The 26,331-nt window shown below is 38.3% G+C and overlaps 1 protein-coding gene across 3 annotated transcripts in view; it reads right to left on the minus strand.

Moving 5' to 3' along the window:
- Positions 1–26,331, minus strand: part of HDAC9 (histone deacetylase 9) — a 460,274-nt gene that overhangs the window by 433,611 nt on the left and 332 nt on the right. The gene's annotated exons all lie outside the window — the stretch shown is intronic.

Genomic DNA, 26,331 nt, shown 5'->3' on the forward strand with positions numbered 1-26,331 from the left:
CCAGTCTCAGATGCATTCCTTCAGTGACACAGGCATCTTCAAAAAGCTATAGAAGTGTTACCTCATTTACAGTTAAATTATTATACTCTTCTATACTTACATATATTTCTGATTTTTGAAAAGTCTAAGCCATTTATGAGATACTGTTTTAGGAAAAAAAAATTAAAATGCTTTCTGAATTTTATCTCTTATTGGTCTTAAAATATTAATCTGAGAAATGAGTATTTGAAGAAAATACAAAGCAGAGAACTTGAAATCCGCAGGCCTATTTGGATCGTTGGGAATTCTGACTTCTACTAGACAGAAAATTTTCGAGAAAAATAAATAGTACACAGGAGTAAGACATGCAAAATACAAAACGAATGACAACTTCATTGTAGGTCAAGAGTCACAAGAATACAAAGAAAGAGAAGCACCTACAAATAGGTAAAACACAAGCCAAGAATCATGGCAACCACCTACAGAAAGCAGCCAGCTACTTCCATTATTTAACACAGAGACCCCAGGTGAGAACAAGATTGTCCTGTGTAGCACCTAAAGAATTCCTCCTGCAAGGACCTTGGAACATTTGCCAGGAAACAAAGCAGAGGGGGACAACACAGCTTAGTACAGGTACAGTGACGAGTGGCGACTGACATATTTAAGATTTTTACAAAGTGATTAAGTCACCCTAATGAGAGAATCAACACAGTAGAGGGTCTGCAGGTACACAGAAGTTGTCGGCAAGCTTAGCAAGAAGTAGAAGTAACTTCTAGGTAGAATTTTTTCCTAGTTGTGATTCATTACACAAGATGCTGTCCAATGTTATTTTATGCATGAAAAGTAACTGAGTCAAAATTTTTCATTATGATGGAAAAATGGGTTTATCTGCTTAGCAGTAAAAAGATTTTTGTCTTTATTATCATGAAGAATCCTTCAGCTTTTGTTGCTTAACAGTTAAGTAGTTTTCTGTTCATTGAAAACAAGTTTCAGTCAAATTTTCCTCAGGAAAAGCATATAGCTGGCCAGAAAACACATGAGTCATTTTATAAAAATTTATCAAACAAAAAGAATCATTTTTGCTGTCATTGAATTTTCTCAAAGATTGGACAAATTTTTTTTACTCTAGCTTATAGATACATTAGGCTTTAATTTTGGCTTTTCAATGTTCAAAGAACTATTACCACAAGATGTTAAATTGTTCAAACTGTTATTTGCAGTGTTTGATAAGCAATGAATTTTGTATAACTTGTCTTACAAGAAAGTAATCCTTTCACTAAAGCTGATGGTTTGAAGAACATTTACATTGAATGTCCTTTGACAATAGATTTCTTTACTGGAGAGCTTGACTTGTTTTCACAAGACAAGTTTTAATTCTAGACTGACATTTTTTAAGGGTATGATTCAGCAGAGACTAAATGATACATGGAAGTTTGATTAATACTTTGGCATTTTCAGCAGTGGAATACAAACCAAGAAAACAGACTTTCTGTATCAGGTAGTTATACTGGACCACAGGTAGAAGTCTGAAAATTATTTTCATCATGATTAGTTTTCTGTGATTTCACCAATGTCGCTGGTAAAAAAAAAAAAATTATCTTTGATAATTTATACATCAGTATTATAATACGTCCTTCCTACCAGAACTTGCCAGCCACAATGCAAGAGACTTATTAATGCACCTGGGTGATGACTTCAACACAGAAAGCAAAACTTGCTGACCTCTGCTGCAAATGCATATTGTCATTTAGTAATAGCACTAGGACACAATAAGATGAAAAGCTAATAACATTCATAAAGGTTATGGAAAGTAAGTCTTGTGCAGGTGGGGGAACCCAACACAATGCACATTTTGACTGAGCTCTTGTCCACTCTTGCTCAGTGTCTCAAGGTTAAGCAAATAAAATAAGACCCAACACACATCAAACCAACCAGTTGGTTTTGCCCCCAGTGATTACTATGGATATACATATACTTGCAACTATTTTTAATGCAAATTTTTTTGTACATACACTTAATTACTTTTTGTACATACAGTTAATTACAAGGAGCTTACACCTTTGTAAATCTCAGACACAAATATCAGCTATCAGTTCCCAAAACAAAATGTTTAAAAATTTTATCTAGCAACAAGGTCCTGATTTAATAAAATAAATTCTATATCTATGCACTTTTGCATCTAGTTACATACATACAAAAATAATGGACTTCTTACCAAGTGACTTGGTTTCCCTTCTTGTTAGGGTTACAACTGTGGCAAGTACTCTAATCTGAAAGATTTCACATGCACGGGCGTTTCAGTTTCAACTGTGTAGGCTTCTTCTTTCAACACTCGAATTCAGTTTTGAATTGCAGATTTCAAGACCTCAAGAAAAATCACAGCTAAACCCACCAAGTTTCATGAAGACTTGGAGAACCAAAAAAAAGGAAAAAACAGACACAAAAACACACATACACAACGGAACAAAGAACCCAAAACCATTCCTATGCACATACAAAAAAAAAAATTCCACTTGATTCAGGTGAAAACAAAAGCACAACAAGCAAAACCAGGGCAAAAGATGACTCAATGTTTGTTCTCAATTAAACAAGCAACCCTGACTGGATGAAAACAGTTTGGAATTAATGGTTTTGGCAAACACTTGAGAAGGAGCACTGCAGAACATTGCACCTGTCATCATAAACATGTGAAACATATAAAGATGCTGTTTAAATACATTAAAAGCTTGATTATTTTTCTTCCTAATCTTTCGAAATCAGTAATTTGAATATCCATGGAAGAGGTTGCATTTGTGAACAGCCAGGAAAGAGATCTGGGGGTCCAGACCAAGTTGAAAGCAAGTCAACAGTGTGCCCTGGAAGCCAACGGGACCAAGCATCTCCTGGGGTCCATCAGACATCAACAGCTAGTCTAGGAACATGATTGTCTCGCTCTACACTGCACTACACCTCAAGCACAGTGTACTGTTCTAGGTGCCTCAATATAAGAAAGTCATCAAACTATTAGAGTTTGTCCAGAGGCCTTGAGGGCAAGACTTACAAGGTCTTGCCCTGTAAGAGCAGCTGAAGTCACTAGGTTTGTTCAGCTTGGAGAAGAGAAGGCTGAGGGGAGACCTTCTCCCAGCCTACAGTTTCCCCACAGGGAGCAGTGCAGGGGGAAGTGCTGGTCTCTCTCGCGGCAAAAAGACAGAGCAAGAGGAAATGGAATGAAGATGCATTAGGGGAACTTCCTTTGGGCATTAGGAAAAGGTTATTCAGTGACAGTGGTCAGTCACTGAAACAGGTTCTCCAGGGAACAGATCATGGCAGAGGTCAAGGAGTATCTGGATGATGATCTTAGTCATACGGGTTAGTTATAGGGTCCCTTCCAACTTGGGACATATGTATTCTGTGATTCCATGTTAAATTCAGTTGGTGCTTCTCAGTTTGTTAAGGATATGAACTTAGAGTGCTCAGATGTGAAAGAAGATTTTGGTTTTGTTTTGGTTTTTTTTTGTTATTCTGTAGGAATAAACACGTTTGCAGATGTCGACCAATCAAAAAGAATCACAGAATTCATTTTATGGTTCAGTGAGACTATTCCTCTTGCTGTTGCCTATAAAATAGGTAAAAAAATAGTAAAAGCTATTTCCTTACACAAAAAAGAGTATTCATCCCTGTCTTAGCAGGAAGGTAATGTAGTACTTAGTCTGTGATTTATCCAAATCAATCAGACATTAATCACAAACATTAGACAATGCAATGCTTTTCATTACTGCTGCATAACTGAGGTTGATAGAATTTGACACTGAAAGGGAAATATGTCACCTTCAAAAAAAAATTTTCAGGTTGTAGAAGCAATTCTAAATCAAAGCATCACCTGTCAGATTAACATTCACAAAACTAATGTCAAACAAAATAGGACATTTCTTAAGCCTTTGGGACTCAAAGAAAAGTGTACAGATGGTTTAGCAAAGGCACAGAGGCAGGAAGGGACACAATACATGGGGGGAGGGGGAGGTGGAACAGAACTGGGCTCGCAGCATATGTCTGGGGGAAGCAATGTGACAAGCAACTTTCCTATGTAACTTTGAGCAAGACGGATCTTCCAGTAGTAAGGGGAAAAAAGACAAAAAAAAAGGGCACAGATACAGTGTTTGTGAGTATATCAAAAAGGGGGTTTAGGAGTTTACAAGATATTCAGTATAGAGCTTAACAGTCCACTTTTAGGAAAACTCAGGTTTTAAACCAAGAAAAATATAATTTTCACCTTTTTTTCCCCTATAAAAATCACATACAAAGTCCTATTCAAGCATAAATCACTTTGGTAACCATATTTCTATAGCAAAAGAGAAGTTAATGAAAACAGTCCTAGATTTTTTCCCACAACAAGCAAGAAGCATAAAAGGATATAATTAAAATTATACTGTTACATTTGGATTTGCTGGCAAATTCTTGTAGCAAGTAAGTCCAGATACACAAACAGGAAAAGATTTTAGATTATTTTTACTGGCAGAGTCCCAACAACCTGTCCACAGACCATGACCACTCACACATCTGCAGATTTCCTGCTGAAGACTCCTCACTGCAGATACCTAACTCCTTTTGTTTCGTTACAACAGTAAACATACTAAAAATTGAACTAGAAACAAGTTTCAAAAGAAGCTGAATCATTATGTTTGAGAATATTATGCATGCCATACCACAGACTGGTAAATAAATATCACATTGAAATATTTTCCAGTATATCCAGGGTTCTTTTGACTTAGTATAAAGATACTACTATATTTTTTATTTTATTTTTAAACTTTAATAGCATGGTAATCAAATTCCTCTTGACTTTAGGACACATGGACAACTTCATGGTTAGATTTGTCTAAACAGAGCTGTACAAAGTAAAACCTAACACAAAATTCAAAAGGAAGCAAAACAACAAAAAATACTCCCTACCCAGTAGAAAATGCTTAACCTAGTTAATTATTAAATAATTAAAACTATTTATTTAATAAAGACAGACAACTTAAATAAAGGCACAGGCATTCACAATGAGAAAGCTCTTTGTTCAATTTCAACTATGCTTTACTGGCAATATAAAATTTGAGCTTAAAGCAAGTAATTACGGAAAAACTACACTGTCCCACAGCTGGAAGAAGCTACTTTCCTCATGAACATAAAAATCCCAAACCATAAACCTGTGGTTAAAATAGTCTCTGTAAAACCGGATGAGGTTTCCCAAAAAATGAGTGCAGTGACGTCACCTCCTTTCAAAACCCACTCAAATTTTGAGTGAGCCAAATCTCAGGTCATTTCAGGCTTCAAAAACAGCACCAGGCAAATGCAGCATAAGCCTCCTTTTCAAGGATCTCTAGCAATGTCCAGTATTTGTGACTAAAGATTTTTCTGATTAATATATCCATTTGGCATAGTAAAACTAATTGAAATAATAATAAAAAGTAACCTTCTACTTGCCTACTTCTAGAAAGACAAGGAGGACCCTGGAAACTACAGTCCTGTCAGTCTCACTTCCATGCCCCATAAAATTATGGAGAACATTATTCTGGGAGGAACTGAAAAATACCTGAAAGACTATGCAGTCACCAGTCACAGCCAGCAGGGCTTCATGAGAGGGAAGTCCTGCTCATCAAACCTGATTTCCTTTTATGATAAGGTAACCCACCTAGTTGATCGGGGAAGTCAGTTGATGTAATCTTTTGGGATTTCAGTAAAGCTTTCAAAACTGTCTCTCACAGGATCCTTCCGGACAAACTGTCCAGCACACAGCTGGATAAACACATCATGTGGTGGGTGAGCAGTTTCACAGGTCAAGCACAGAGGGTAACCGTGAATGGGGTGACATCAGACTGGGGACCTGTCACTAGTGGGGCTCTACAGGGCTCCATCTTAGGCCCTGTGCTCTTCAACATCTTCATAAATTACTTGGATGCAGGACTGGAAGGGATACTAAGCAAGTTTGCAGGTGACACAAAACCGGGAGCTGCTGACTCCCTGAAAGGCAGGGAGGCCCTGCAGAGAGACCTCATCAAATTACAGGACTGGGTAATCACCAACCATATGGAGTTCAACAAGGGGAAGTGCCAGATCATGCACCTGGGATGGGACAACCCTGGATGTATGTACAGACTGAGGAATGAGATGCTAAAAAGCAGTGCCATGGAAAGGGACCGGGGGGTCCTCATCAGTGAAAAGCTGAATATGAGTCAGCAGTGCCCTGGCAGCCAGGAGGGCCAACTGTGTCCTAGGGGGCATCAGGCAGCCAGGCAAGGGAGGGGATTGTCCCGCTCTGCTCTGCACTGGAGTGGCCTCACCTTGAATATTGTGTGCAGTTTTGGGCACTGCAATATAAGAAAGATATTAAGCTTTTACAGAGCATCCAAAGGAGGGCAATGAAGATGGGGAAGGGCCTTGAGGGGAAGCTGCATGAGATCACTTGGTTTGTTCAGTCTGGAGAAGAGGAGCCTGGGGGAAGACCTCATTTCAGTCTACGACTTCCTGGTGAGGGGAAGAGGAGGGGCAGATGCTGATCTCTTCTCTGTGGTGACCAGTGACAGGACCCGCGGGAATGGCCTAAACCTTTGGGGAGGTTTAGGTCAGATATTAAAAAAAAGTTCTTTACCCAGAGGGTGGTTGGGCACTGGAGCAGGCTCCCCAGAGAAGTGGTCACAGCACCAAGCCTGACAGTTCAAGAAGAATTTGGACAATACTCTCGGGCAGATGGTGTGACTCTCGGGAATGGTCCTGTGCAGGGCCCGGAGTTGGACTCAATGACCCTCGTGGGTCCATTTCAACATGGCATATTCGGTGATTCCGTAATTATTGAGTATTCAGCTATTTCAGCCCTAGTCCACAAACTGACTTTCCAGTAGAATGAAAAATTAGCTTCATGGAATTGATATTGTCATGTATGAGTAAGTTGAGATCTTACTGTGGCCCTTCAATATACATAACGGAGACTTATAAAGAAGATTAGAGAGGTTTGTTACCAAGGCCTGTAGTGACAGGACAAGAGGTGATGGTTTTAAACTGAAAGATGGTAGGTTTAGATCAGACATAAGGAAGAAATTTTTTATGATGAGGGTAATGAGATAATGGAACAGGTTGTCCAGGGAAATTGTGGATGCCCCATCACTGCAAGTGTTCAAATTCAGGTTGGTTGGAGCTTTGAGCAACCCGATCTTCTGAAAGATGTCCCTGCCCATGGTAGGTGGGCCTAGGTGAATTTAAAAGGTCCCTTTCAAACCAAACCATTCAATAATTCTAAGTTCACATTTACATACATTTTTGAGTATGCAAAAAGAAAGACTAATTTGATGCTTCCGATAAAAATTTAAAGTTGTTACAGATGTTGGTGTGAGGTTTCGTACTGATGAAACAGCTAACTACTGATAAAACAGCTACCAATGTGAAGCAACAAACAGTTATTTATTGCTTTTCTAGCACTACTATAAGAAACTCCATAAATAATACAGTAAGCACGCAACTGAACCTATGCTGATGGATATTAACGGCATGTAGCCTTTTCACTTTCTAAAAAAACAGCTGTGCAGATGCTGCAGCTATGCAGGACATGCACTGCATTAGTTCATTAATATTGTTCAGTTTAATCACTTTAAAAACCTTTTTTTTTAAATACCTGGAAAGACAAAAAAGATGCATCTCTCACTATCACTGACAAAGCCTTAGAAAGCTGGCGTGCTACATTTTCAACCCCTCTTTTTTTTTAGTAGAACTAGGAAGAAAACCACTTTCTTAGAGGCAGGTAAAAAGATCCAATTACAGCCAGTCAAGAAAAAATAACCCCAAAGCTGAGAAACAGAAGACAAAGGAGGACATGGAAAAGGTTTAGAGAATTTGCTAGGCTGCCAGAATATGATGTAAGGAACTGAGCTTTATCCCAAGATATGCCTTCAGCTAAAATAGTCAACTATTATGATAAAAAGACAAGGAAAAGAAACAGTAAGTAAAAGTTATAATGGTGTACGGAAATGCAGAATTTCCATTCAGAAATAAATGAAAGTATGACAGCATCAGCTTGGGGCAAGGGGGACAGGAAAAAAATTAAGAATAAAATAAAAAAGGCAACTCATAAAGTAAGCAAATCAAAGAGTCCTCAGTTTCATGTACTTTTTTGAAGTTTAAATACAGCAAGATAGCAAACATTTCAATTTCAGCAGGAAAAAAGTGCAAAGTACATTTATCAATGCAATAATAAAAATTCAATCCTGCTGAAATCTGTGGCAATGTTCTACTACTTCCATTTCATAACATTTATTTATTGACACAGTTCAAGTTCTGGACAATAAAAAAAGAAGTAGCATCTATCACCTCTTTCAAAGTTTCATGCTTTTTTTATCCTTACCTTAAGAAAAATAAAAGATCTTCACATGCAGACAAAAAAACAGACAAAGTGCCAAGACCCAAGAAAAAGTTCTCTTTCCTCTTTTTCTAGACTCATGACTAATTGTAGTAGGGAAAAGTAACGGATACTGATAACTCACCAGAAATGCGGGTTTTTTCATGATGCACTGCATATAGCAAGAAAATTAGGCAAGAAGTTCAGAAAGAAAATAGATTTTCCTCAAACAATACAATACCTTTTTCAAGTTAGGAGTATCTGCTAGTATTGTCAAAGAGAAAGACACTTTTCCCTTGGAATTCAGAGGCTTTCATTACCTGTGTTTAGGCACAGAAGTCACAATTAAATGTGGGCATCTGCCAAAGAAAATACATTACAGACTACAGCAGCTCCTTTGATGAAAAATATGTACTATTACTCTTTCTTTGCCACAGTAAAACCTCCGTTATGAAAGAGAAGCATTTTAAGCTACAGCTCTGCTTCCTCAAAATGAGAAACAACTTCGGTGTTACATACAATCAATTAATTTTTATATTTTTCTTATTCAGATCATGCTTTACCAACTTTCCATAATTCCATTCTTTACTGGCACATTCCCACTCCCAGATGACATGTATTCAACTGGTTGTGTGTCCCAGGTGTTCATCCAGCACCACTTTCTACCTGGGCTTCTCTAATCAGCTTTGATCCCAATAATATTTTGCCTGGTTATCCATGTCAACCTATGTCAATCTAAGGCATAGGAATAAATCTGTATATTTCTGTAATATTTTTTCCTGTAATATCTTTTCAGATACCTGTCTATATATTTATTTTTATTTGCTAATAATATAACAAAGATGTTCCTGTTTAGATGTGCTCCTAAGCTGTCAATACAATTATTCTGATTTTTCAAAGTCCTCTCACTTCAACATTGCCCACTATTGTCACCAAATTCTATGACTTGTCTTGCCCCAACTATGTTTTTTTCTTTGACTACACTGTTGCTGAAACACAAGAATATTAAAAGGGTTTCTTCATTTCACATGAGTGACATCACTAAAACTGAAGAAAAAGCATAAAAGAAAACTCAAATTCACAAAATAAATCTAAGAGCTTTGCTATCTAGGTATGTGTCATCATTGTATTCTTCAAAAGATCTTTGTGGTTTGAAAACACAGATAAAATTCTTAATCTGTGCCATCTTTGCTTTGAGCTAAAACCCTCACTTTCTACCAAGATTATTAGAGAAAATATATTTAACCTCTCTACATTTAAAAAAATAAAAGCACTGAGTAAGTCTTCAAAGATTACTACTATAATCAAACTGACAGAAAAAGATCAAAACCAGCAGGATAAGCATCTTTAAATTTAGGCAGGTACAGTTCTACTTCTATAGAGCACTGAAGTCTAGTACCTGTCACAGGTACTTTGAAAGGTACCGGTCTTTAGTTTCACTTTGTGTTACTTCCATGTATGCTGAGCAGGACCAAGTTCTAAATTATGAAATTGAAATTTGAAAGGAACAAACTTCAAAACACACGGCTAGATTTAACAGATGTGTATTCCTGATAACATCAACTCACAGGATATATGAAATTTAGTTGCTGACTATAACTTGCTTACTGCATTCCATTTGCTGGTGCTAGGTGTGTGGGAACTTTCCTCTATGTTAGTATTAAAAATAAATGTGAAAATAAATGAACATAAATTGTGCAGAGAAGAAATTAAGTTCTGTACATACTGTATGTATGACCAAATACATTGTATTCAAAAATATTGCATGTGTGTATTGTACTAATTTATTTCTTTCTTTTCACAAACTGCTTTTCACCACATGCTTTAATAAATAACAGCTTAAAATCTTTATTTAGCAAAAAAAAAAATTTAAAGCTTTGCTCCACACAGTTTTATGCATACTTTACTACTCAGTATTTTACTTTCAATTACATTACTTTGGTTTTTAAAAGGTCTGATGTATCTTAGAAAGAAAGAAGTTTAGTTTAAAGTCCTGTGAAATAAATCCAAAAAGAATGGCCAAAAGGTCGACAGAGGTGATTCTGCCCCTCTATTCTGTTCTCATGAGATCTCACCTGGAGTGCTGCATCCAGCTCTGGGGTTGTCAGCACAGGAAGGACATCGACCTGCTGGAGTGAGTCCAGAGGAGGACCAAGTAGACGATTAGAAGAATGGAGAACCTCTTCTATAAGGAAAGTCTAGGAGAATTGGGATTGTTCAGACTGTAGAAGTGATAGGACAAGGTGCAATGACTTTAAAATGAAGGAGGGTAGGTTTAGATTAGAAAATAGGAAGAAATTCTTTACTGTGAGGCACTGGAATAGGTTGCCCAGAGAAGCTGTGGATGCCCCATGCCTGGAAGTATTTAAGGTCAGACTGGATGGAGCTCTGAGCAACCTGGTCTAGTGGCAGGTGTTCCTGCCCATGGCAGGGGGGTTGGAACTAGGTGATCTCTCAGGTCCCTCGTAAATCTATGATTTTATGATAAATCAACTGGAAAAGGTGCAATATTCAAAACTACAGGTATCTAAACATTTTTACAGAAAATACTGTGTTTAAGAATCCTAAGACAAAAAAGTCTTCATGGCTTATAGAAGCACCTGAAAATGGAAATCTCCAAGAGTATTTAAGCTGCAAATACTGAAAAAGTAATCCTGCTCAGTGCAACAACTCACCAGAGGTACAACTGTGATATAAAGAAAAAATGCCATGGAAACTACTCTAGGGAACAGTGACCACAGCACGAATGCTTTTACAATCCATTCAAGAAACTATATAGTGCAAAGGAAAAATGAGTTGGGAGAAAGATATTTTCAAAAACAGGTAGTTAGAAAGAGGAATTTGAAAGACAAAAGTTTTATTTTTGAAAAAGCATTCATCCAGAAAATTAAAAGCTCACTTGGAAGAAAGAGGTAAAGAATCATTTTTTTTTTCATCTCGTTATATGCTTACTGTTAATTTCCTAGCAACTGTAGGTGAATTTTGAGCTATGAATTGCTGTTTAAGAGACTTAAATTATTTAGATGCATAAGTCTGACTTAAGCCAGAAAGCTTTGGGCTGTCACTTATCTATGCCATTTTTAGAAGCTGAATTGAGGTCTTCTTTCACATTATAACCTGGCTGCATATCTACATTTGATAGTGTAATCTAAATCTAAATGAAAACTGACAGAAGGGATCCATAAATGGCACAGGAGGAAGGATAAATTGTTATGATCACTCCAAACAGAGAAAAAAAGTGACCTCTTCAAGTGACAGCAGTGTACATCCCTCTATGTAATGAGCTGCAGAGAAGCAGCAGCGATATTAACAAGTTCCTCACTAATGTCCTTATGGATATGAGCCTTTCTGTAGCCTTTGCTGAGTACTTCGTGTTCTCCTACCTTTCGAATGTTCAATTCAAGAAAGAAATCTGTATCACTTAAAAGATAACTTTCTAGAAAAAAAACACTCAAGGAACAAGATAAAAACAGTTTGTTGCCACATTGCCAAGCCATCGTATTTCACCCTCCCTTTAGCAATCCTCTACCAAAGCTTGTGTGTGAAAATTATACAAACAGCCATATCATTTCTAAAGGAAATCCCTTGGCACAAATTAGGGTGGTACAGATATAGCAATGGGGAGGTTTGGAAGCCATATTGGAAGGCCACATGTGGATGTATAATTCTGCTACCAGTAAGATTTTATGGTCATAAATTAGGACAATGAATAACATCATGTATTGCAGGAGAGAATGGAAGGAAACGTTCTAAATTGAAGTTAATAAAAGTTCAGTATCCAGAAATTGTGAGCACTATCCTGGGCTTCGCATTAACATCTGTCCCTTCCATATAGAGCATTCAGAGGCCACCACAAACTCTGACAGCATATCCTAAAGTCACCAGAATAACCTTCAGACAACTTCTCCTGCCTCAGGATCTTCTTCCAGATCCGTACCAGAAGCACAGCCTAGAAACAAATTCTTAGAGCACTCAGACAAGTTTCCTGCATCTCACTGATTTCCTCTAAGAAAGAGCTAGATTAAGTTTGTGTCTACAGCTACTAATTTTGCCAGTTGGACAGAAAGGAAGTTCAAGGGTAAAGATATACATGTTCTGTCTAGAGGACACATGCTCTTTTAGATATTTGCCAGACAACTTGACCAAGCAGTAAAAACATGGAAGCTGACACCTGATTAAGTCAGTACTGTCCCTTTCCACTATTACCCCCAAACTTGCTCTTACATGAAAATCATCTCAGAGATGCCAAAGGCTAGGTACACATACAGGTACCTTAATCTGATTCAGCAGAATAGAAAGCCAGATGTGACAGGCACATATCCTGCCCAATTGCCAGTCCCGAGACTTAGGGGAATTCAGACCTATCATACCACCTGTATTTGACAGGAGGAGAAAATGTGAACTTTCCCAGCTGCAGGACAAGAGGAAAACAATGACTTGTAACTCCACCATGCAAGACAGGCAACTAAGCCCTGCACTGAGGTACTGCCATGACTTCTTGAGTAAGCTCTAGAGACTCCAGTTCTCCCAGCACTCTTGTTCTCTACTGGAACTGCCTGTCTGCAGCTCAGTAGACACCCAGCTACTTAAGAAACGTGAAACTGGAAAACTTCTTCCACTGCAGGACCTCCAGGCTTGATTTCGGACCAAATACAGTCATCCCACTTCTAGGGTTGCTATGCCAGCTCACTCCTGGATATGACTGGGACAGATCATCAAGTGAAGCACTGTTGTCATGAAGAGAGAGAGCACACAACTGCCACTTTCAAGTGTCTACTCCAGTCTGAAGGAGAGAAACTTGTATCAAGAGTATCTCGATCCACTTAGTTGTCTAGAAACACACAAAATAAAGACAGAGCATTACCAAGTTGCCATAAACCATTTTTCTCTCTAGGTGCCCTATCCAGGATGTATTTCACAGTCTACAAAGCCAAAGCTCACAACTACCTTATCTAGACACCTGCTCACTTCCCTGTACTTTAAACATCCCAGATATTGTTTAGACCTATTCTCCTGGTCATGAGCAGGCAAAAAGCATGTGGGAATTTATCCACTTGCAGAACAAGAGACTTGAGGAATAAATGGTAAATATAAGCTGGTTTTGAATGCGTAACGTGGGCAGGACCTGGTCAAAACTGTTGGCTGTCCAAGCCAGGAGCACATACTCATGCTGCACTAATAGCATACCCCACCAACAGCTCTGATTAGGCTTGGAGCACCAAGTACTGAAGACACTTGAGGAGGCACTCATGCCTCTCTTTTGTCTCCAAGTTTCATACCTGGCTTGTCCAGAACTGTGTGCTGTGAGCTAGTAATCCCTTGTATGCTGAGCAATGGCAGGATGCTGCTCAAGCTTCCCTGTTTTCAGTCTGTTAAGCCTGGGTTTTTTTGGTTGTTATCTCCTTCCTGCCATAAAAGGTTGGCTTTCTCCTGGCCTATAACTGGGCTTTCATGAAGGCTGGACAAGAAGCATTAGAAGTTGCAGACAGAGCTGAATGGTGGCTGGTACATGGTCTTGTGACTGGGAAGAATTCACTCAGCCAGCAGGTTTTTGTGATTTGGGTGCTGAGTATAGCAGAACTTGCCTCAGGAAAAGATGAACTCTTTTTTTTGTTTCTGCCACAACAAGTTGTCCCTCTTGACTCTGATTCACTAAGAGGCCTGTAATCCAAAATTCTGCATCATTCAGCATTCAGGCCAGCAAGAGGAAAAAAATTAGGCTAGGACTTGTTCGTGTTGGTTGGTGGAGAGCCTTCTGTTCAGAGCTGTGAGACAGAATGGAACTCAGGTTGTCACAGGGAGCAGGAAAACACTGTTGGAAAAAAATAAAAGGAAAGAAAACATCCTTACTCACAAAAGGAGGCACAATCATGCATAAGAAGGTCTTGAACCAGCACAGACTGCATCAATATTGGCTCAGTGTTGTCTCCTTAGTGGGTATAGGTAATACCATTGTGATTACCTACACAGTTACTAGGCCAATATACCAGCCAGCTGTTTTCCCTGGGTAACATGCCTCCTCTCATTATTGTAACCAGCAGTAACAGTGGGTTTGAGAAGAGACAATGTACACAGACACCTTGCAATATTCCTGGACTCCAGACCCTTCTCTATGGGATATGGTGCAATGCAGTACTCAGAAGAAGGAAGAAAATAAGAAAATTAATTGGACTGATGGACAATGTGCCCAGCACCTTGCATGATTGAGAATGCTTAGATATCTAGATGAGCCATGGCCTGGGATGTATGCTTGAGCATCTAAAGGATATAAAATTGTACACATAGTTCAACTTAGTGCTACAATCAAGAGCAGTTTCCCCACAAATAAATCAGATTCATTGCTTTAGAGTGGCATCTAACATTTCTCCATGCAGGAAAACGAACCCCAGTCTTCATGAGCAATCATGGATAGAACTCTACGTGCTTAGTCACAGCATTCCACTTTATCTAAATAGAATTTATGCCCACTGGACACAGTAATTAGAGGGTTATTGAAATCTGAATAAGAAATAAACATTCTTTCTGCATGAATCATTCAGAAAAAGTCCTCCTTTGCTCCTGAAACAGCAGATTGAAATCGACTGCATTTAACATTGTTATAGAGAGGAATGAGTTTAGCTCTTTCACTTATAGGTGAGGGCACAGTTTAACTCACTATTCTAAAAAAGTGAGGTACTGGATGTGCCGCCTTTATTTCAGCTTCTTTGCTTCAGTTATTCAGTTGACTCCAATCTTTCTTATACACAAAACTGCAATTACCTTCTCTGAGTCAGTAATAGGAAAAAAAGGAAAAAATACACCCCATTCTATAAAAAAATAGCAAATTTTACAACCTTACACAGAATGGAGGACCCTCCTGTCGATGCTTTCTTGTTCCAGGAATTATGTACTGAATAGTGAATAAATGCTATTACATTATTAAAACTAATTTCTTTCCATTGGATCATGAAAGATGATTCCTGCTAGTCAGGAACTCAAAACCAAAATAGAGTGGGCCTTCAAAAAAAACCAAGAAACAAAGAGACTTCACCATTATTTGATGTTATTGTCTATCCAAGCATAAATTATTCAACTCCTTATATTGTATACATTTCCAGCGCAATGGGAATATGGGTATTCAAATAACAAAAATATGGTGATTTTCTGTTTGGTTTTTTTTTTTTTTTCACTTTGAGACTCCTTTCATTAGCTCTTCAAATATTTATCTTACTCATTATATGTCTCATAGCTATGTGAAAGGTACATAAGGTACATAAGGTGTTGGCATTACCCTTGATCAAGTGGGAGAAAGAAAAAAAAATGAGACTCTGGAATAGATCCAAGATACTATGCCATGGAGAACAGTTCTGTAGTGACCTCTTCTTGCAGCTTCCATTGTGAGGTTAGAGGTAGGATGGAGATGAAGAATTCTTTGATTACATATGCACTTCCTATTGCTCCCAGGTGATACTTCTGTTAGAGAGAGTGATTTCTAGCTGCCATCAGCCAAGATGATCTTGCCTAATCCAGTTGCTTGTGTTAGCCTTTTTATCCAAGTCCAAGCTTCCATTTGCTTCCCAGAAATACTTCCATTTAAATCATTAAGATTTTACTAGCTTCGTCTCACATGGAATTCTTATTTTTTCTCCTTTTACTACAGAACTGTAAGAAAATAGGTAAAGCCTCTATTAATTTTCAGATGCACTGCAAATGAAACATCAACGTAAAGCGAAATGACAGAATTCCAATTTATTACTATTAGGAAACGGGAACTGCAGACTGAACAACCTTGCAGTTACTGAACTAAAGAGCTTCCTCATCTGCTACAGATTAAAATAAAATGTTTTTCACTTCCTTAAACTTCCCTTTATTTCTTCTAGTAGCACTGTTTTTAGCGTCTAATCAATACAATCTTTATTGACAGATGCAGAATGAAACGTAACTGGTTTCAAGGACCAACTGCTATGCAGCATCAATGCTTACTCTCCATATGCACAGCATTACTTTGACTTCTAACAATTAACCAGCTGCAAAATGGTTAGAACCATAGGAATTCTTGATTCAGAGATGATTATTTCTTCATCTACCTTCTACACAAAAATTTTATCTACATTTCTAATTCTAGTGATGCCACAGCCAACACTATTCCACATCAGGGTAAATGCAGAGAAGTCAGATGTAGCAGTCATCTTTCAAAACAGAAATACTGGTAGTAGTACACTGCTTTCATAACCAATGATGAAACTTCTGTAATTCAGTATCACATAATAGAGCATTAAATAGATAATAAAACAGGGGGAAAGCCTGGAGCTATACATTTATTATTCTTATTAATCCTGCGTCTTTATTATTAGTTTCTGACAAAAACTTCCTGATCAAAATGGGTATTTTCTTTAAACAGTTCTTAGTTTTTCCAGAAATTTAAGTTTTACAGAGAAAGTTCCATGGACTTTACATTATGCTTCAGATTTTTAAAAATCACCCTCATACTTTATGAGAATCCAATTACTATTAAAATTCTGGGGACTGGATGATGATATGCAATTAGATTTAATTCAGTATAATTAGAGTGAATCACTAGCTTACACAATTACAACCTGATGCAAGTCAGATTCTCATTTTATTTACCTTGATATGTGTCAGTAATAACAAATCCCTTAATATCAATATAGTAAATTTGCCTAACTGAAGCCGCAACATTAGCGGGAGAAGTCTGTAGATAAGAGAATAACAGCCTGCATATGAAAATCTGATGGATCATTGCACCAATGCACAGTAACTGCTTTAAGGATGAAAAATAATTGCCTTTGCTTTGATTTACGTGTGCTCAGCACAAAGTCCACGTTCTGTTGTGATGCTGGACTTAAAAAAAACAACAAATACGAACTAAACAAGATACATATATTAGACCTATTTAGACAGTAGACTATTACACCTATATTAGACATATTTGGAGCAGGAAGCTATATAGTGTTACTTTTCACATAGGAGAGTAACATAAAATGACCAGGTACATAACACAGCAATAGCAACCTAAAGAAAAAGCAATCATACGATGCTTTAAGAAAAATACTTTAGCTTACATACCACATAGTTAATCAATTTCATGCAAGATAAACACCCTCCATCAGAGTAAGCAAGCAGAATTTAAAACACTTTTTAAATCTAGCTTATTTCTCATTTGTTTTGATTATACTTATGGCCTTAAAATATGAAAAATATGCTTTCTCAATTCTCTCTCCTGAAGTACTTAGACTGAAATCATTGCAAAAAATACATATCTTTTTCTCTTAACATGATAATGGATTTATTATGTTGCTTCATTATCTACACAGAAGTGCTTTTTGAGCTGACATTTCTATGCATAAAACCTAAATTATGGTCCAAATGTCAACTGAAAAAGACTCTCAGTTGTGTGTCCTGCCATCTCCCCCAGCTCTGTCTCTTTACAAAGACAGCAATACAAACACTCCACAGAAATGAATGGAGAGAGGAGAAATGATGCATACAAGACTCCACAGGCAAGCGATGTCCACAGGCAACTCTCTCCAAAAGTATGGATGACCATTCTGAGGATAAGTAAATGTGTAGCAAGGTCAGAAACGACACTCAGTCTGTCACTATAAAGTCAATCAGCCCTTGTACATTTCTCACATGCAATGTTTACAGACTCTCCATAAAAACTGCAGCAAAATTGTAGAAGCAGCTCTGCTGCTACTCTGTGGCCTAGAGAAAAAGAATTTAATTTTCCAGACACTGAGAAAAATCTCCTACACCTATCAGCATGCTGTGCATGTAAACAGAGTATACCGAAGAAACTACAAACCTATATTTAGGCATCAATAAGGAAAACTACTGATGGAGGGGACAGAAGAATGCAGACAGTTTAATGCAGGGAAAATGTACCTAGAGCACATGTCAAAATCTGCTAAAATTATTTAAAGGTAATTGATAAAAGATGGCAAGGAAGAATAATCAAAAATTACTTCTAGCTCGTCCACTGCTTTGACTGTTGGTCTAAATTGAATCAGCCTCTGCTGGTTGCCCTAATGACTAAATGAACATTTACATGCTGCTAGCCACAATCCCAGCTTCCATGCTCCCCTGCCGTCTCTCCTCCTGGCTAAGAAAGAGATGACTATATTACAGTCTTCCACAGTGCACGTCTTCAGTAGATCTGAACGTTGAACAGGGCTTTCACAAGGTCTCCTTGAAATTTCATCTATTTCTCTCATTACAAACAGCCCATTGAGAGGTGAAAATTTCACATGCCAAGGTGACATCCTGACCTCATAATAGTCAACAGCAAAACTCCTCATAGACAAGTAAAATCCTTGACCTCTTCAATCAAGGTCCTAATACTGTTAATATTAGTGTCCCTCTCAGGAAATTGTTTGGAAGATGTCCTTTTCCATCACTTTCTTTTGAAATCTGCATTTTTTCCATAATCTGAACCACTATAAATGTCACACACTAGCAAAAAACAAAAAATGGTTGAACAGTTCTTTTAAGTTCTAAAGGAAGTCTCATCACATTAACAGGCTGGTACTGCTCCAGCCATATGTATCTCACTAAAATGCAGTAAAACCCTAAAGTTACACACCCATTAATCACATTAAATTATCTTTTTCACTAGTTTCTGAAGAAAGCTTCTTGACCAAAAAAAGCACTTGCTAACTACATCTTCCAGTCAAACGGAAGCCTTGACCTTCTTTGTTCCAAATGATTGAAAGATAACAATATTTAATCACATTTTCATATCAGGACTCCAATTTCTGTCTTTTGGGGAGGGGGGAAGAAAATGTGTATAGCCAGATGGACTGGAAGACAAGGTTTATGTGATGGCATAAATATAGATACTTCACAGTCTTCCAAGAGACTTTGAGTAACTATTTATATCCCAACTAAACCACCTTCAACTCCAAATGGAATATCAAAATTCTGCTTAATTAATATTATGGCTTATTAATCAATGTTGGGTTTATTGCCTACCAAATGAGGAAACACAAAAGACTGAAGTGGTAGCTGTATCTGTTTTATAGTTTTAGCATATCCCTATAATTTTTAACCTATATACGATCAACTGAATAGCTAGCTACCTATGAAACAAGTAAAATATCAATAATTTATACATTTTATGCACAAAACACAGTTACTATGTGCATGCTGCTTACTTCCCATTTCAAATTAGGTGTTTAAATTTTTTTCCTTGGAAATCTTACATTCATGCCTGCAGTTCACCCACCTCTTGTCAAAGCAAGGTTTCAGTTCAATAGTTAGGTACCCTGGAGACCTAATGATAACCATCAAAAACTTGAAAAATCAGAATTTTGTATAATTAAAAGTCTAGGCATACAGAATGTGTCATATAATTTTCTTCATCTGTTCTATAAAGGAGATATATTAATGCATGTTTTAATAAAGTGTTTTAAAATAAAATTACAATGCCACATTACTTCCCTACTCCAAAATAACAAGATTCAAGAAGTTTCCTGAGAAGAACTATGAAATAAACTTTGTTTCCATGTAAGCTTAATAACAAATTCTTAAAAGTATGTAATAGCTTGTATTAATTTTATGGTTTCAAGACAGTAAAGTTCTGCTTAATGCCTTATTCATGGATTTTCAGAATTTTGTACTATTTACTATTTGGTAGATTTGCCAATGTGAAGTCTTAAGTTTCCCCTTTACTCAAGAACTAGACCTCCTCTGGACTATTGCATCCAGTCTTAATGTTCCAAACAACTGAAAGAAGCCTCCTCCAGAGTCCATCCAGGCAGTTGCAGGTTGGAGGACTTGCCCTGTCAGAAGCTGAGAGAGCTGGACCTGTTCAGCCTGGAGATAAAGTGGCTTTAGCAGGGACCGAACATCAGCCTGTCAGTGCCTATGAGGAGGATACCAACCAGACGGAGCCAGGCTCTTCATAGACATGCATGGCACAGGAACGGGAGACGATACCCATGAATTGTAACTGGGAAGCTATGACTCAACATACAGAAGGAAAATTGCTATCAGGATAGTTAAGTATTGGGTATGATTGTCCAGACAGGTTGTGGAATTGCTTTCTTGTAGCTTTTCCAGAGAGAATTGAACAAATCCCTAAGCAACATGGTCTGAACTCTATGTTGACTCAGACTAATGGGTCCCTTCCAACTGGAATGTTTCTGTGATTTAGTGTAATCGTGAGCATTACAAAAAGTAACAGGAAATGAAACTTTCAGTTTGACCCGAACACAACCTAGTACACATCAGTGAAGCTTTTTATAAAAGAGATGAGAGTATTACCACCCTTGAACAAGGCAGTAATGAGATTTCTGTGGGCCCAGACTACTATTCTGGTCACATTTGCTGAAGAAATATAAATTTAGATTGTTAAGGGATACAGAAAAGGGCACAGAGATATCTGGTGGAATAGAGATATTCTCACATGAAAATAAGTCAGAAAGGTAAACTTAGGCTGCCTAAATGAAGGCTCAGAGGATATATGACTTCTGTTTGACCAAAAAGTAATACAAGGAAAGTTATCACATAGTTTGTATTTACACAGGTATAAACTGACCATGTAACAATCTATTATCATACTTACCAAGACTTCTCATTACAAGTCTGTAAACATCTCTACGTCCATTTCTGATTTACTTGCAGAGTTTATAGCTGATGACAAGCATTAAAGCCAAAACCAGAAGTTTCTTTTGGGGAAAAAAAAAGAAGGGGAGGGAGATAGAAAGAGAAAAACACAGAAAAGGGGAAAGGAAACTGGAAAAACAAAAGGACAAAATGAAAAGGGGAAAGGCAAAACTCCCTCCAGTGGGGCTAGTCAAGAAGAGAACTGACGGGGATTCCCCTTTAAGCATCCTCTCCCAAGTGTCCTCTCCAGTGCATCAGGTGATCCACCATACCACTTCTCCCATAGAAACCACACAGGTTTCCTCAGGAGCTGTTCAAATTCCCTATCGCCTGTCCCCACTTACGATGTTATTAACACTGATTGGAGTAGTTTTTGATCAGAGGCTGGTGTTGCAAACTAACTGGCTGTTAAGTGTTGCATATATTACTGGGAATGCTTATCAGATACTTATCTTTCTCCTAATGCATACTAAAAGCTGCAAAAAGTGGTGCAAGAAAAAGATGGTGAAAAAGTGTGATTTATACCAGTGGCAATCACTTCCCGGACATAACAGTAGCAGCACACTGTGCAGGTGCAAGGCCATGAGTAACAGTATGAGACCAACAGCATGAGGACAGGAAAGGAAACACTGCCTAGAAGCTTTGGTGAAAAGTTACAGAGCTGCAACAGAAAGGCAGCTGCAAATGGAAGATTCTTGGAACCACAAAAGGTTGAGGCACCAAAGGCATGCTGCAGCACACCACCTTCTTTACGAACAAGTTCATGTTCAATCCTTCTCATAGCTTGCATACACACAAGACTGACTTCCTTCAGGGATGCCAATTTCTCTACTGCACCAAGCATCACCTTTTCAAAACATTCATTAGACCATTCTTTTCTCTTGCAGGTTAAAAGAGCATGGCAACAGAAGCTGGGCTCTGTGAACGTGATGGGAGAGGCTCACACATGCTCAGCCTGAGCCAGGTAACTGGATTCAAGGGTGAACAAAGCCCCTAGAGTGACAGTTATCCATGAGAGAGAAGGAGCACTCTGTGTTTTGAACAGAAATTAACTAAAACAAAGACTGAGAGCCTCAGAGTCGAAATCAAATGAAGAAATACAGAATCCAACATCTTCTACTCCAAAACTGAAGAACTAGGGAAAAACAAAAGACGTACTGTAAGTAATCATCTTCTTACAGGCATTTCTGAGCTACCTTCACTGAAGACCATTTCACTTTCTTAAACAAAAATAAGTTATGCAATAGTTTTAAAACAAAGTATCCTGATAGTTATTACACATTATAAAGAAACTTCAACAATGTATCATGCTTTGTGAGTCATAAATGTCAACATTTATATTGAAAAATACCATTAACAAGACATTACTGGAAAACAAGAATAAATATTTGCTTCCTACTTCCTTCCCATATCACAATCTACATTCTATATTGACTAAATGTTAATTAATTCAAGTAAACATCTTCTTGAAGGTTATGCAACAAAAGTTTTCAATCACTTTTCCCTATAAAGGAATTTCTAAATTGTGCAATATCACCTTGCCCACCTTGACTGGAAAAGAAAGTATGAACAGCAAAATCTAATTGAACCAAAGACCTGTTCAGAGTCCAAGATCTTATCTACAGATGCCCAACAGCAAATGCATAAGGAAAAGTGAGGAACTGCAATGCAACCTGTAATGGTACTTGCTTGGAATACTATGAAGCATTCAGAATATTTTCCAGTTTGGGACATTCTGATTCAGAGCCATTATCTCTCTGCTTTCTAGCCTTTGATACATTTTTTATCTCAGAACTTGTCCAAATCATTGTTTTGAACTCAACTGTTTTGCATTGAAAAATCTCTTCAGCAGAAAGCTATATAACTATATATTGTATAAAAATGAAGAAGCATGGAGAAGTTTGGGTACGTCCTCAAGGCAAAGTTACACTACACCTTGCAGCTGAAAGGATTCTAAGATGGCCTCAAAGTATTAAAACATTATTTCTGAGCAGTAGTTAAGCACTACTTTGCTGTAATTTTTAAGCTGCTTGAAGGCAAAGCTACAGATTAGCACGAAGACATAAACTTCATAATTCATTATAAAAGTTGTAATAATAAACTCAACACTAGTGCAGTCTCACCCAGCATGCGATGACGTTCACAACATAATGCATTCATCACATGTAAGTTACATAGAATAAGGAATAAATTCTTTAGTCATGTATGATCATCCTAATCTAGAAACTCAAAACCAAAAGGAGAAAATGAAAGGTGATTTCATCATGCAATGTTAGCTCTAAAATGTCTTACCTATCACTTTCAGCAAACAACCAAGTGATTAAGCAACGCAACATTCTCTGAAAAAAATACTTATTTATCTGGAAATCATTACTGAAACCCTGAAGCATGACAAATACATTTTATCATGGAATAGCCCAATGTTCTGTCTTTACATGAGAGTTAACTTATCAGATGTGTTATGTAGCTTCCTGTTTCAATGCAGCAACTTAAAGAACATTTTCTTACATCTGCTTGAGAAGACTGGAAAACTTATAAATACTCATTCTTTTAACTTGAATTTCTATAGGAAGTTCATGTAAACAGTATGCATATAGGACACAGCATATAATCCTCAGCAAATCTGGCACAAATATCTTCTGTAAAAGAATAAAAACCCTCACTCCTGAGATACATGAAGCTCTCTCAGGTAAATCGTTAGACTATGACTACGCTGCAAACCAGACATATTTTCTATTGCAGTTTGAATACACATACCCAAAGTACCTTAAAGTTAGCTAGTCTGAATGCCAACAAATATAAAACAACAATAGATAGGCAGTCTGGTAAATATGTGCTTAATTTACCAATTTGGAGATGACTAGGCTACATTCCTCTCTCCCAACTCATTTTTCGTTGGTTCATACACACAGGATTTGATTATTCGCAAAGCTACATTTCTCCTACTAAGCATTAGTTGAATACTAAGAAACTACTTCAGCTACATTTAGTTACCTTCAGTATTCATGGTAATTCACACCAGGATTCATATAATTTTCAGGACAGGCAAACAAAAATTTGTATTTTCAGTATGCAAATTTTATTTTTAACGGCAACTTCTATGGGACTATCTCAGCTAGTGAGATGAAGAACTGAAAATTATTTTCCACTTTACATGCTTTTTAGAAAGTATATAGTTTTTATAATTAAATCTCTTTTTAATGTTATTTTTATTAAGAAATTAGAAAATACGTATGCCAGTCAACCACAGTATTATCCTTTTTTCCCTGAAAAAATCTAACAGGAACAACTGCTCTAAATGAAGCATTTGCTAGGAATTTCAGCAGTGAAGATGCTATTTTGTTTTTGTTTTTAAACTGCTTTGGGCACAGGAAGGTAGTGGAGAATGAAAGATGTACAACAGCTTAAGAACTATTACTCCCATTTCATCTGTAGACCGCACTTCATTTGTGGAAAAGCAGGTTAATGGAAAAACAGACACTACTGTTTTCAAAAATGACATTGTAATGTCAGATTCAAAATATTTGAGTGTACTACACATTCACACAGACTTTAATACCAAAATACAAAGTAATTTGACACCACAGTTTTTTGGGTAGGCTTAACTAACTATGATGCTGCACTCAGAATCAACTTGGCCACTAAGCATGATGGCTTGTTTTTCTTTTTTTTGGAACTCTGAACTGGAAGTGACATTTTCATGCAAAAGAGAGCTATTTCAGTACTTATATGAGGAAGCTACTTATATGAGGTAGGTAAATATGACTGATCGCATCTTTTCTCTGGGGCCATGACCTGTTTTTTCTCAATGTTTTGGATACTATCTTTGCCATCACAATGAAAAAGAGGTGCTAAAATAGTGCATTATTTGCTTCATTCACAGTGGAGAGTTATATATAGTTGAGACAAGGATATTTTATAAAAATAACAATGCAGCTTAAGCATATGAAGGGATGGAATTGCCTTCCAAGACCGCTCTGGTATTACTACAGAGAACAAGCCTGCATCTCTTTCCGAACAAAGTAGGTGTTCAGGGTACAAAATGTGAGCTGGGGCCACTGACACAGGAATGCATTGGACATGAGAGAAAATTTAGAAACACCCAACAAAAAGATAGCTTCAAATAGACGTAGGGGATGCTGTTGGGGAGCCAGGGCTGTGGTGAGAGATGGGAGAGGAGAGAGAGGAGTTGGAGAGGACATTTGAAAAACCTTAATGTGAAACACCTTCCGTTTTTGTTCACGAGGTCTCAGCACAGCTTACAGGCCTTTGTGAGCTTGCAAATTAAATCCTGAATAACTGTCACAAAACTATTCTTCTGTCACAGAAAACAAAATGTCAAGGAACTAAAGCTGACAACATTGAAAGACAAATGTTTAAAATTCCTCGGTTTCTGTGTCAGCATTTGTTCTATGCTGTTTGTGACAGAGAACCTCAACAGCTTTTGCATCAGAAAAGCACATTCATACATTTTCATATGTCAAAAGGTCTCCACAATCCGATTCGCTACTTCCTTCTCAATGATCAATTTGTTTTAAACATTTCTCCCCTCTTAAATTCTCATAGAGTTTAACAGTGGGTTTAGACCTCTTCGGAGCGCTTAAAAATACAAACTGCCATGGGCTCAGGGTAGATCTTTCAAAGATGAATATGCATTTTGTGCATAACAGGTAATACCTGCTTTTTTCAATAACAGTGATGAGCACGAATGATTATTGATTGCTATTACGTTCCATCTCAGATCAAAACTCAGACATTTTAGGTGAGTCAAAACAACTGCACCCTTGCTGGAAACTACCTTCCCGATGCCCTGCACTGGCAACCGGGAAGCTGCCGGCCGGAATGCACAAACCGCTTTGCCACCGAAAATACAATTACACAAAATTCAACCACCCATCCGGGACGGGACGGGACGGGACGGGACGCGACGCGCCGGGACAGGACAGGACGCAAACGCACCCGCCCTCCGCCTGCTCCGGGCAGCTCCGACACCGGCCCGGCGGTGGTGCCCGAGGGGCGCTCCCCGCCGTCGCCCACCTGTTCGGCCCCCACGGGGCAGCTCCCCCGACACCCTCTGGAGCTCCCCAGCCGACCTCCGGGAGCTGGCACCGCCCGCCGAGCTCCAGCGGCCGCTCCCTGCCAGCCCCCGAGCTGCCGTGGGTGCCCCGCGCACCCCGAGACACGGACACGGCCCCGCAGGACGCGGGGGTCGCAGAGGAACCCCCGAACCCAGCAAGGGACACACCCGCCCCGCCGGGCATGCTCTGCCAGGAACTGCTCTTCCACTCACGCTCCCGCGAAGCAAAACTTGCCGGGGGCAGCCGTGTCCCCCCGCCCACGCCACCTCTCCCGCCCTCACACGGTCGAACTTCCCGAAACCTTCCCAAAGGTCCCAA

Source organism: Pseudopipra pipra, chromosome 1 (assembly GCF_036250125.1).
Source record: "Pseudopipra pipra isolate bDixPip1 chromosome 1, bDixPip1.hap1, whole genome shotgun sequence".
NCBI classification, from domain to species: domain Eukaryota; kingdom Metazoa; phylum Chordata; class Aves; order Passeriformes; family Pipridae; genus Pseudopipra; species Pseudopipra pipra.